The sequence below is a fragment of the Pinus tabuliformis genome, chromosome 7 (genome assembly GCF_031772625.1).
Source record: "Pinus tabuliformis cultivar Carrire ecotype Pingquan chromosome 7, CPIR1, whole genome shotgun sequence".
NCBI lineage: Eukaryota > Viridiplantae > Streptophyta > Pinopsida > Pinales > Pinaceae > Pinus > Pinus tabuliformis.
The window spans coordinates 1,091,097,247-1,091,110,776 of NC_142293.1; positions in this window are offsets into that span (position 1 = coordinate 1,091,097,247).

Here is a 13,530-nt window from a genome sequence, read left to right on the forward strand (position 1 = left end):
CTTATAACATTGAGATTTTATTCTAGAGTTCTGGTAGAAACAATTGTAGCTTTTAACACCAGTAGTAAGTTATCTTTTCATATCCAAAATGTTTAAAACCATAAAATCTTTGTGCCTTTGCATATGTAATGAAATTATTCAAGGATGTTTCATCTTGATTCAATCTAAGAAAATGAATCAAGATCAATGGTCCATTATAACATCAATAATTATCCATACTTCCTTCATGGAGGAGTAATCAACAAAGTCTATCCTTAAAGTAGGAAAAACTATATTGTAGATTTCAGATAATTACCCTTGGTTCTTTAAGTAACTCGAACTCCTCAAAACCATTGTAGCAGTAGCAATAATTTGTCCTTTACAAGGACAATTCCAGTCCTGGAGGTGACTTGGTATTTACAAGAAGAATTTGGTCTCCAAATATGATGATGGAGTCAACCTCTTCTTCATTATAAACTTGTCATTTAAAAATACTACATGTGAATAATGTGTCATCATGACATTCAAATGAACTCACTCCATCAAGGTGTGTTCTCTTCAAAATATATATGTATATGCCAATGATCTCACTTCACATTTCAATTTTTGACTTCCTTAATGTGAAAGGAATAGACTCCAAAATTAAGGGTTAGGAATTCATTTATGAAAACATGTCACATTCACTAACTAGGTCCCATCCTTAATGCTTACAATACCTAAATACCCTAGCATCAACAACTCGCAAAATTAGCAACATATGCAAGGAATCTTTTAGGGCCCTTATGCTGCATAATTTCCAAAGGGGAATGTTCTTACACAAGTCCATATTTGATCCATATTCTATATTGTGAAGGCAGATTACATGTTATAGAGAAATCGTTGACATCTCCTTATCCGACACATAGATCTTCTAAGGTTTTATAAGGTCATCAGTTATGATGATACTTTGTCAACTTGCTCAAGAGTCATTGTGTTAAAAATACATTAGGAATACTACCTAAAATATGTTTGGTAAGACACATAGCTTCACATAGTTGCTTCATTCCATTCAAATCTCCACACTTGTCCTAAGATACACCTTGGAGTGTTTTTTTTCCATGACCCTAGTGTTTGGGATATTATCTTAAGTTTTTGACGCTACCAAACCAAGAATCACAATAAAGCTACTTTTCACGACGAAATATAACAACAGTAAATCTACTAGTGCACAAAATATAGACAACGTTTTAAATTTTTTAACCCAACTGTGTTATATTAATCAAATTGAATAATATAATAGTCTAGGGCTCCTATACTAGGGATAATGGCCCTCATACATCCACTAGTACAAGAATACAAAACTGGGGCTTGGTGTCAATCCATCAACAACCAGTCTACCCTCAATAAGATACTTTGACCATTTGGCTGTCCCATGCTCTCTCAACTCCTCTCGGTCGTACCCTGTACCTACTTGGTCCTTCGACTCCCGATCTACAACATTACCTCTATCAACGATCCAAGTCAATCTGACCACTGAATCTCGACTATCCAATCTGCTCACTAATTTTCCCCTAGTCCATTAAGGGCACAACACGTCAAGACTCTTGTCGAGTTGTTAACAAATTCATTTGTGAACAACTCTCAATCTGCCCACTATTGCTCGTCAGCTACTCAGGGACTTCATCGCACTATTGTCTTCATGTGCTACTCTAATGAAGACCAATATAGGGCACGAAGGGCTACCACCTATCACTGTAAGACATCCATCTCCCACAATGAACACGAGCTAGGAGGACTGCCCATCATTTGATGTAGAAGTCCTTCTCCACACACAAGTCTAGGGTTTACCAACTGCTCCTCTGGCACATCAAACCTCGAGCTTAACTTCTGCTACTATAGCAGCCACCTAGGTCCATGAATATGGTGCACATCAAGCTCCAACTTGGGCACTATTACACCGTCTTCCAGAAGACCATAAATGCCCAATCCAATGTCTACACTTGGTCCACTCTCACACGACCCTCCAACAGACCATGAGTGACCAAGCCTCGCTGTAACATCTGCCTCTAGTTAGGTCATCCAACCATCTAGGAAACCCCTCCTCTTGGATGCCAACAAAATCCTACAATATGTCCTCTCTTAGGACAACCATCCACCTTATGAGCTAATGTGGCACCATTGCAAATTTTGCAGTATGGTTAGGGCTAATATCAGTCCACATCAACCCCAGATCCTTGCCTCTAGACCTCCTCTATAACTATGGTTTACTTCTCATTGTAATATTCTCCCTTTGCTGCCACATGGGACAAGTCTATAGTGGTTCTGGCTCCTCCAAAAAACCACTACACCTTCTGCCCTTTCTGCAATTCCGTTATTCACAAATCTAAGACAAAACCACACCAAAACTTGCACACACCAACCCAGAATTTTCCTACAATAGGACCTCCTATCCTCTAGCAATACATCAATAAATGAAGATAGGAATACCTAATATTCTGCTCCACTTGTCCTTGGCACCTATGCATTTCCACTGAGAATTGACAAACTTGGTTAGGGTACTAGTTAGCCCTAAACCATTGCTGCAAACTCTGTGTTTTTTCCACCAAAATACTTCAAGCTCGCTATCAATTCTTATGATTGTGGCTTAGTTTAGGCTCTCACCTAAGCCTCTTGGCCTCCTTCAAATGAGGTTCTGACCTATGGAATTATGCCAGAAAGTCTTTGGCCTGGATCATAGACAAAACTTATCTGAGACATGCATCAAAACAACCACCTCTCTCCACCAAAAACTTTGGTCCTCCTTGCTAGTAACCCTGCTCTGCTTTGCTGCTATAAAGGGTACTCCAAAGTGTTGTTCCAACCTTCATTTGACCATAAACCAACCCTTATCTAGGGCATGATACTACCTTTAGCTTCTCTAAAGTTCTCGGCTTGATTTCTAGGAGAGAGAGACACACACAAACCTACTATTATAGCCCTCATATCACACGACCACCTTCTACTCTACTTCAGACCTACAATAGACACACATAGACCCAAACATAGTCTCTTAGTGCTTCATCCTTTGTCCTCCTAATATGCGGCTAGGGATTCTTTATATCTGCGGTTAAATCAGAGAGAAAAGCCTTGACGTATTTCCCTTTGGACATGTCCCAAATGGAGGTAACTCCTCCCAAAAATATACACTTCTATGGGTAAAACGTCAAGCCCTTTTTGGGGTCACCTTTAGGTTATTTGACCTACAACTTTGACATTTATGCCCATGCAATAATACCCTTATAACTTCAAAAATTCATAACTCTACTTCTACAACTAATAGTTGAGTGATTCCAATTACATCTTTCTTGTCTCGATGTCCTCTATCATCTCAGCCCATAACGTGTAGAAATATACACTTGGATTTTCCCAAAACATCGATGGGTACGAAACCCCAAGCTTGGGTTTCAATCCCATAAGGCCATTTGTGGAGCTTCTTCCTCCAAAACCTTGATCCTCAAGGCTTGGAGTACCTCCCAAGCTACAAAAATAAAAACTCCCTCGTAGTGAGGGAGGTACTTCCAAGGCTAGGAAGTAACCATCAACAACACCAATGACACTAGCCCATCTGGCATCCATCACTGCAACATACCCTATAGAATGAACCCGAAAATCTTGATAGTTCCTCTGCCTCATCAAATATGAATTTGAAGATCCAAAACCTCCATAGGGCTTCTCCCTTTGAGGCTAGACTCCCTTTGAGTCTACACGATCTCGATTGGCTCAGTCCTGCAAGCACTCATCCTCTTGGATCAAATACCACTCATGAAAATCCATCCAATCTTAGATATGCATATCACGATTCAATGAAGGCTCTAGCCTTCCAATATATAGTCCATCACATGAAGCAATCTCGATCATCATGATCTCATCCATGCCAAATCAATCCTAGAGCTATCCCAACAATCTATGGAAAATCAACGAAAGTCCATGATCATCAATATTCCCTATAACAAACTATTGTTCACTAGGCTCTCCACCAATCCACTAGAACTCCCAACCAATCTCACTGCTAAGCCAGTCAAGACCATATCTCCATGTCTTCAGCTGAACCCTCTACTCCATGATTTAAACACCTACAACTCCCTTTGAGTTGCTTTATTGTGCACACTCTGATTCACTGTCCCTCAAAGTATCTCAGATATGCTATGATACCATGTTGTTTTTCCATGACCTTGGTGTTTGGGATAGAATCTTAAGTCTCTGACGCTACCAAAACAATAATCACAATGAAGCTACTTTGCACAATGGAATATAATCAACAATAAATCTACTAGTGCACAAAATATAGATAACTTTTTACAATTTTTAACCCAACTTCGTCATATTAATCAAACTTAATAATACAACAATCTAGGGTTTTGTTGTGCTATTCAACAACCCCCATTTTTCTATTTTATAAATTTCCTATGAAATTTATTTTATTAAAATGGGGACCCTTAATAAATTTTAAATCATAAAAATTTAAAATATTTTCTTTGTCTTGAATATTATTATTATTATTTTTTTTTTAATATAGCCCCCTTTCATACCAATAATCACCCCTTTTAAGCCAAAATCGCAAAATCCATGAAAAATAATCACCCCGAAGCCAAAACCCAACTTCTGCAATTGGAAGTTAAAGTTTAAGGTCAAAGCACAAAAATACAAAGGAAATGGGCGTAGTTCTAAATATTTTTAACAAAGGAATGATGCACAAAACACATGAATCCAAGGCTGCCAGGACCCACAAGGTCACGTCACTATATCACATAAAAATCCATAAAAAGGACCAGCTCATACCCTGCCGCACAACTCCTTTGCGATTGCGATTTGCACAATTGCACATATCGATCATCACCCCTCACAAATTCACAAAGACTTAACCTGATCCCTTCACATCACTGATTGCGATCTACGATCAGATTTGGACCCGACACCTGACTTTAATGATTATTCATAACATTTCATGTCCGCGACAATCGTAGTTCCATAAGTCCTACGCCTGTTCTTTTGCCTTCGTCTCATTGTGCATTGCGATGTAACCTGGACCCGACAACATATTTAATTCCATTCCATAAGCCTCCCCACGTCCATCGTAATCACAAGTTCAATAAGTTCTGCACCATACCATAACCTTTGCTGAAAGCAATTTGCGATTGCGATTAAGAGCCATCTCTGCCACATCATCCCTGATTTCATCTGTGACGTCATACTCCATGTTAGTTGCCACATAATCGCCACGTCATCTACCATGTCACATTCCATGTCACATCATCACGTCATTCGTGATGTCACTACCACGTCACCTCGAGACTTCGCAGTTGGAAGTTTCAAAGAGACACGAATTATAACAAATCCTTCACCCCCACCGATTTGCGATTGCGATTACCCTCATGACATCACCCTGCATATAAAAAATAATAAATCAAAAGGCCCATTTCATAATGCTTTGTAGAAAATTGTGATTTGCGATTGCGATTATTATGCTTCTATATGTTGCTCTGATTGTGATTTAATTAACCAATCATAGGTGTTACGTTGCTTTCCACTTCACGCCTATTCCTTTCTCTCTGCTTCGATAGCCGATTGCAATATAACTCCACCATATCCCTCTTCCATATGCTCTGCTGCAATTGCGATATTTCAAATAAAATTAAAGGCTCACTCCTGTTTCTCCTCCACTGTGTTTACGATTGCGATTGTTATGCTCCACGTTTTAAGCTTGATTTTATCAAAATGTCATTTATTTCAAATGAAACTCGCTTGTTAGTCTCATTCAATTTTTAGCTTATCATTTTCTATTTTTCGGTTTCCAGGGAACACAACAGAAGAGGACATCGTTGCAGATAAGTCACTGTTCAGTTCAAAAAAAGAAGGCCGACTTAATAGAACAACGCAATCCAATATTTGTATGAATTTTTTCTTTTAGATGCGTGATTGAAAGGAATTGTTCAACTCCCTTGACGCTTGATGAAAAAGAAGTTGTTTTTAGTAGCGGCTATGTAAACACATGGTTGGCATTAAATTGAAGGAGAATTTGAAAGAGAAAGCCTTGGAGGCTTGCACTATTGTACCTCTTAGTATTTTTAATAGAATGAGAGATCCCGACTATTGTAAGAGAATATTGTAATACTGTAACTGTGGATCATATATTTTTGTGGAGAAGCTCTTGTTTAGCATGCACTATTGCTGAAAGGAGGAGACATTTTCTGCAAGAAGAGATCAATTACAGACTCCAAAGGAATGTGAACTACTGTCATTATGTGAGGATCTGTAATTTGATTTCATTTATTAATAAAGGATCATTTCATTTAATGATGTTTAACACTATTGTTTACAAGATTTAACTAAAATAAATTCTTATTTCAATCTTTCAATTTATATTTTGAATATATGAGTTAGTAATTGGATTTATGCACTATTGTTGAATCTTGAGTGGTAATTCATTTAAAAGTCTTCTTAGACTATTCTACAGGCTTAATTTTAGATATAATATGAGAGCTGAAGTTTGCATAGGAATAGATAGTTATAATCTTAGATCGAAAAGCTATCCTTCGATTTAGGATAATAATTGTTTGCTTGCATACATGATGTCTTATTTGAACTAATTCAGTAATTCATCATGAATATTTGTAGTTCTTATGCATATGATAAATAAGGAATTAGATATATTTTCAATAGGCACTTACGTAACTATTTACTAAGTGTTTAGTTGTTAGTATTTATGTTAATGAGGAATCAAATATTGTGAGCTATCTCCTTGATCTAATTCCTCCATCTTAATTCTAATTCTTTAAAGCTTCTTTTCCCATTAAGTTAAGTTGGCTCTCGATTGAGAGAAGGGTTACCCTTTCCTTCAATCGATATAGGCTATATTAATTGCATTGTAGACTTAGTCTTGGATGTGTTATCTTAGATCTTACATTTTAGAAGCCATTTTTTTTAAAGAGGCAAAACTTTATATTGGTTTGGTTGTTTCACAAAAACTACTTAAGGGTCATTCTTCTTGCCTGATCAACTAGATATATTGTAAAACTGATAGTAATTGGGAAAAGGTAACTAGACCTGGTTAAACCAGTTGGAGCCACTATTAAAAACAGAAAAGGAATTTCTATAAGGTCCGGACCGGGTGGCTTTTCCCCATGTTGGTGCAGTGATTTTCGAGGCATCAAAATTTTTGGCACTAGAAGGAGGGCCTCGAGTTAGTTATTTGTTTAAATTTTTATATAATTTTTAACTAATCATGGCTCCCATATGCATTCCTACACTTGGTCACGAACTCAGTTCACCTAAGCCTACACGAGGCATGCCCAAGAAGCATATCGAGTCCTTGTCACAGTTAAAATTCAATGGTGAGAGTACTATTTCTACATTAAATCATATTGTTGGTTTTGTTAATAGATGTAAATCTTTTAATATAATCATTGATAATGTCATATGAAGTCTTTTCACTCTCACATTCAGAGGATGGATCTGCAAATGGTTCTTGGTGCTTCCCGAGAAGTCGATTCATTCATGGAAACAATTTTGCGAGGTATTTCTCAAAGCACATCAAAATTACAATTACAATAGTTTGTGCTTAGAATTAGATAACCTTTACATGTATGATAATGAATCTTTAGTTAATTTTTATAATAGATTTTGGTCATTTTGTTATAGATTTAATTTAGATGATTTTCCTTCAGCTGAAGATTTAATTGAACGTTTCACTTCTCTTGTTTCTTCCCATACTGAAAATAATGAATCAATTAACGAAGAACAAGACACATCTAATTCATTAACTAGTTTTGAATCACTAAATGTTTTTGTAGGTTTTAATCCCATACATAAATTACCTGCATACGAATTCTAAGACACATAAAATAAACAATGTGAGAGCTCAACACATAAAACACATATACACAGAGATTTTCCCCTAGATCCCAAAACCGAGACTACCAGCTTGATTTTTCATTATTTTCCTTTCAATGTATAATACATATTGATACATGCTGAAGCATCCAATACCATGGACCGAAAACCATCGCTTCCAAAACCATGGACCTAAAACCATCGCGTCCAAAAACATGGACCTAAAACCATTGCATCCAAAAACATGTGCAAAAATCATGCACAAAACCATAGGTGGGTCCGCCCAACCTAACATAGGTTCCAAATCCAAAATTTTCCAGGGCGCTGCCCCGAATCCCATAGAGTGGGGTTACCTGCACCCCTCAAACCCCCTGTGACCCCCCCACTACGCAATTGGCGCAATGAAGGTGGGGCTCCCCCCCCTCCCCCAACCCCCCAGTTAACTACGTGGGCTAGCCGTGGAAAGAATATAACACAACCCAACATTCTCCCACTTGTTGTTTGATTTCCATAGGGGGCCAAAAGAGGGCTTAGTCATTTATCCAACCCTGCAACGCCCATTGTTTCTCTACACCAAGAAAAATTCTCAGAGCTCACATATTTTGTCAATGCATCTGCAGTATTCTTCAAGGTGTCCACCTTTACTAGCAACACCTTTTTGTCTTCTATCATATCCCTCACAAAGTGATACTGAACATCAATGTGCTTTGTCTTTGAATGATGTGCAGGGTTCTTTGCCAAGAAAAGTGCACTTTGGCTGTCACAGTCTATCCTTATAGCTCCCTGTACTAACCCCATACTAGAACACAATCTCTGCAACCAAACTGCTTCCTTGCTTGCATGAGTGGCTGCCATGTATTTTGCCTCTGTAGTTGATAGTGCCACTATAGATTGTTTCTTACTCATCCAATTGACTGCACCTCCAAATAGGTTAAACACATACCCACTTGTAGATCTTCTCTGATCCAGATCTCCAGCCCAGTCTGCATCAACAAAGTCACAAATATCCAACACTCTGTCCAATCCTGGTCTTCCTTGGTAGCACAAACCATACTCACTAGTGCCACACAAATACCTGAAAACCCGCTTCACTGTTGTCCAATGCTCCTTTCATGGTTTTGACATAAAACTGCTCAATACTCCCACTGCATGTGCAATGTCTGGTCTAGTACAGACCATTACATATATCAGGCTACCGACTGCACTTGCTTATGGAACACGGGACATGTCCTTCTCCTCTTCTTGTGTCTTGGGACACTGTTTAGCAGATAAATTTACACCTACAGGAATAGGAACCTTCACTAGTTTACTATCCTACATATTAAATCTCTGCAATGTTGTCTCGACATACTTCCTCTGGTTTAACTAGAGCTTCCTCGTTGCTTGATCTCTTTTAATTTCCATGCCCAAAATATAGTTTGCAGCACCAAGATCTTTCATGTCGAATTTGGAGGACAATTAGGTATTCAAATCCTAGATAATTTATTTTTCATTTCCAACCAGCAACATATCATCCACATATAAGACCAAATAAATAACACAGTCACCAATTAATTTAAAATACACACAGTGATTTGCTTTGCTTCTAGTGAAGCCAAGTCCCCGTATAAATGTATCAAATTTCTGATACCACATCCTTGGTGGCTGTTTTAACCCATACAAAGACTTCTTTAACTTGCATACCAGTTCTTTCTTACCCTTCACCGCAAAGCCTTCAGGTTGCTTCATGTAAAGCCTTCAGGTTACTTCATGTAGATTTCCTCTTCTAGATCCTCGTGAAGAAATGTTGTCTTCACATCCATCTGTTCTACCTCAAAATCAAAAGCAGCAGAAACAGATAAAAGTAATCTAATAGAAGTTACCTTGGCAACAGGAGAAAAAATATCACCAAAATCAATTCCTGGCACCTGGGAATAACCTTTTTCTACTAACCTCGCTTTGTATTTCTCCACCTTTCCTTCTGCATTTGACTTCTTCTTGAACACCCATTTTCTGCCAATGGGTTTCCTTCCAGCCGGCAACTCCACCAGATCCCAAGCCTCATTTTTGTGCAAAGATGCCATCTGATCAACCATGGCCTCTTTCCAAATTTTTCCATCCTCTGAATCTACTGCTTCCTTCACAGTTCTGGGATCATCATCATTTATAGATAAAGCAAAATTTGAACAGAAAGCAGATGGATTATACCTTTTTGGCTTCCTTCTTTCTTGAACTGATCTTTTCACACCCAGAGTTTGTGGCTCTTCATCGTCTGATTCCTCCTTTGCTGTAGAGTCTAGTTCTTCCTCCTTTTGCTCAAACTCTATCTTCTCAGGTTCCTTTGGTTGGAATTCATATTTAATAACATCTTTCACCTATCTGAACACCACATCTCGGCTGTACACAACCTTCCTTGTTACTGGGTTCCAAAGCTTATAACCCTTTAAACCATCCTTATACCCAATAAAGATGCACTTTTTAGATTTACTATCCAACTTGGTTCGTTTCTCCTTTGGAACATGTACATATGCATCACATCCAAATACCCTCAGATGTGAAAGAGAGGATTTCTTACGAGTCCATACATCTTATGGAGGTTTATCCTCCAACGCTGATAAAGGTGATCTGTTGACCAGGCAACATGCTGTCTCCACTGCCTCTGCCTAGAATTCCTATCCTAACCCGACACCACTGAGCATGCTTCTTGCCCTTTCCATCAACGTCTTGTTCATTTTTTCTACAACTCCATTTTGCTAAGGTGTATAGTCTCTAGCCATGCTATACCACACTTCTTATAGAATTCTTCAAATTCCTTACTGCAAAACTCTCCACCGTTATCTGTCCTCAACACATTTATCTTGTTCTCTATTTGGTTTTCCACCAGAGCCTTGAATTCTTTAAACCTGTCAAAGACTTTAGATTTCTTCTTAAGGAAATATATCCATGTATTCCTTGAGAAGTCATCTATAAATGATACATAGTACACAGACTTACCCAGTGATGGAACCTTCACAGGTCCAAACACATCACTATCCACAAGATCTAATATATGATTCGCCCTCTTACCACTAGAGGGGAAACTCACCCGATTCTGCTTCCCATATACACAATTTTCACAGAAATGAAAATCCAGAGAGCTATTACTCATACCTTCTACCATACCTTTACCATGAATTATTCGAAGGCCCTTCTCTCCAATATGTCCAAGCCTTTGATGCCACAACATGGTATTTTCTGCAGAGACCACTAGATTTTCTTCTTCACTTTCAGGAACCACAGAACTGTTATACCCATCAACAACCATGCTACCTTGCAGCTTTTACAGAGTTCCAATTCGAACTCTCCGCATCAATACTAGTGCTCCTCAAACCTTCTTGCAGGTATCCTTCTCGAACACTATTTTTACACTTGCATCATCCAACTTGCTTACAGAAATCAGATTTCTGTCCAATGCATGAATATGCAGAACACCCAGAAGTGTTCTAACCCTTCCACCTTGAAACTTCAACTTTACTTTTCCACAACCAACGATTCTAGCCTTCTTGTCATCCCCTAAGAAGACATCACCACCATCGTATTTCTCATACTCACAAAACCACTCTCTATGGGGAGTGCAGTGAAAGGATGCACCTGAGTTAATCAACCATGCCTCATGATCTACATGTGTACTTAAATAAGCCAAGTACACATCCCCACCTTCATCTGAGGTGGTTTTCACCTCTGTAGAAGGAGCATCATTAGATCCCTTTCCTTTATCAGGAGCTTTAGATTTACAGTCCCTTTTGTAGTGCCCTTCCTTTCTTCATTTCCAACACACCACCTTTACAGGCTTTCCTGGAGATTTAGATCTTCCTCTAGATTTAGATCTCCCACTCGATGACTTATTTTTGTTTCTGTTCTGGGACCGTCCTCGTACAGACAAGGCATCACCATTTTGGCTCTCCATATTTTTCTGTCTCATCTCCTTCGTCAGCAAGGATGAGACTATTTCATCAAATTGCAAGGCAGTTGCATTGCTACCATTTGCAATAACCAGACTATCCCACGAATCTGGTAGAGAACACAACAAACTGATGAACTTATCTTCATCTGAAATTTTAATATCAATAGATGCTAACTGAATTACCACAGTGTTAAATGCGTTCAAATGCTCTGTCACTGAGTCTCCATCTTTCATCCTTAGTTTATACAGCTTTTTCCGCAGGAGCAGTTTATTCACTAGAGACTTAGATTGGTATAAAGTCCCTAACTTGTCCCACAAAACCTTTGCCATAGCTTCCCTTGATACATTCAACAATACTGAATCTTAGACACACAATCGTATTGTGCTCTTTGCCTTCCGATCCAACTTCTTCCATTCTTCATCGGACACTCCCATTGGTTTAGTACCCGGATCTACCGCGATCCACTAATCTTTATCCACCAATATATCCTCCATATTGAGTTTCCACAACTCAAAAATCTGACCATTAAATTTCTTGATCTCTATCTTTCCACTGCTTGCCATATTCTTTCACCACCAGAATCGATCTCGTAGATCTCCCACTGAACAAGGTATACCATAAGCCCGAGCCAAGCCTCTCAATAACAAAGGCGTCCCCTTGAAGCCAAAACAACTCTGATACCAAATGTAGGTTTTAACCCCATACATAAATTACCTGCATACGAATTCTAAGACACATAAAATAAACAATGCAAGAGCATAACACATAAAACACATATACACAGAGATTTTCCCCTGGACCCCAAAACTGGGACTACCAGCTTGATTTTTCATTATTTTCCTTTCAATATTATAATACATATTTATACATGCCGAAGCATCCAATACCATGGACCGAGAACCATTGCATCCAAAACCATGGACCAAAAACCATCGCGTCCAAAAACATGTGCGAAAATCATGCACAAAACCATAGGTGGGTCTGCCCAACTTAACATAGGTTCCAAATCCAAAATTTTCCGGGGCGTTGCCCCAGACCCCATAGAGTGGGGTTACCTGCACCCCTAAAACCACCTGTGAGGCCCCCTGCTATCCAATCGGCAGAACGAAGGCGAGGCTCCACCCCACCCCTAACCCCTCGTTTAACTACATGGGCTAGTCATGGAAAGAATATAACACAACCCAACAATTTTATGGAACCCGAACCTGAAACTGTAATTGAATCACAATGTTCTTCTTTAGAAAATTTCAATTCTCATTTTTTCTTTAAAGATGCAATTGAAACAAATTTTAATAACGCATGTGCTCAATCAGTAGGTCCAATAAAATCCAATCTACAATAAGACTTGAATAATGAACACATCAGTTTATCTTCTTTGAAGGCAACTTTAGAAAATTCAGAACATGTAACTACAATTGAAAAAATGTCCTTAAACCAGGATTATAATACGACAAGTTGTATAGATGAATCATTTCAGCCGTCATTATATTCCAGCATACATTATTTTCTTTATCCTGATATATTTCAAATTAGAGTATAGTTAATGATGATCACGCTAATCTTTCAGTTGATAATTTTCCTAGTTCTTGTTTTGAAAATTCTACATCTAGCAATCATTTGAATGATAATCCTTTAATTGCAAAATATTCTTCTTTTGTATTTTTTGATTCTGTTATTTCAGATCAGTCATTTGATTTTCATAAGAAGAAGGTAATTTATGACAATTATCATGACGATGATGACAAAGAATCACATCTTGTACAAACTGCGCCAATTTTGA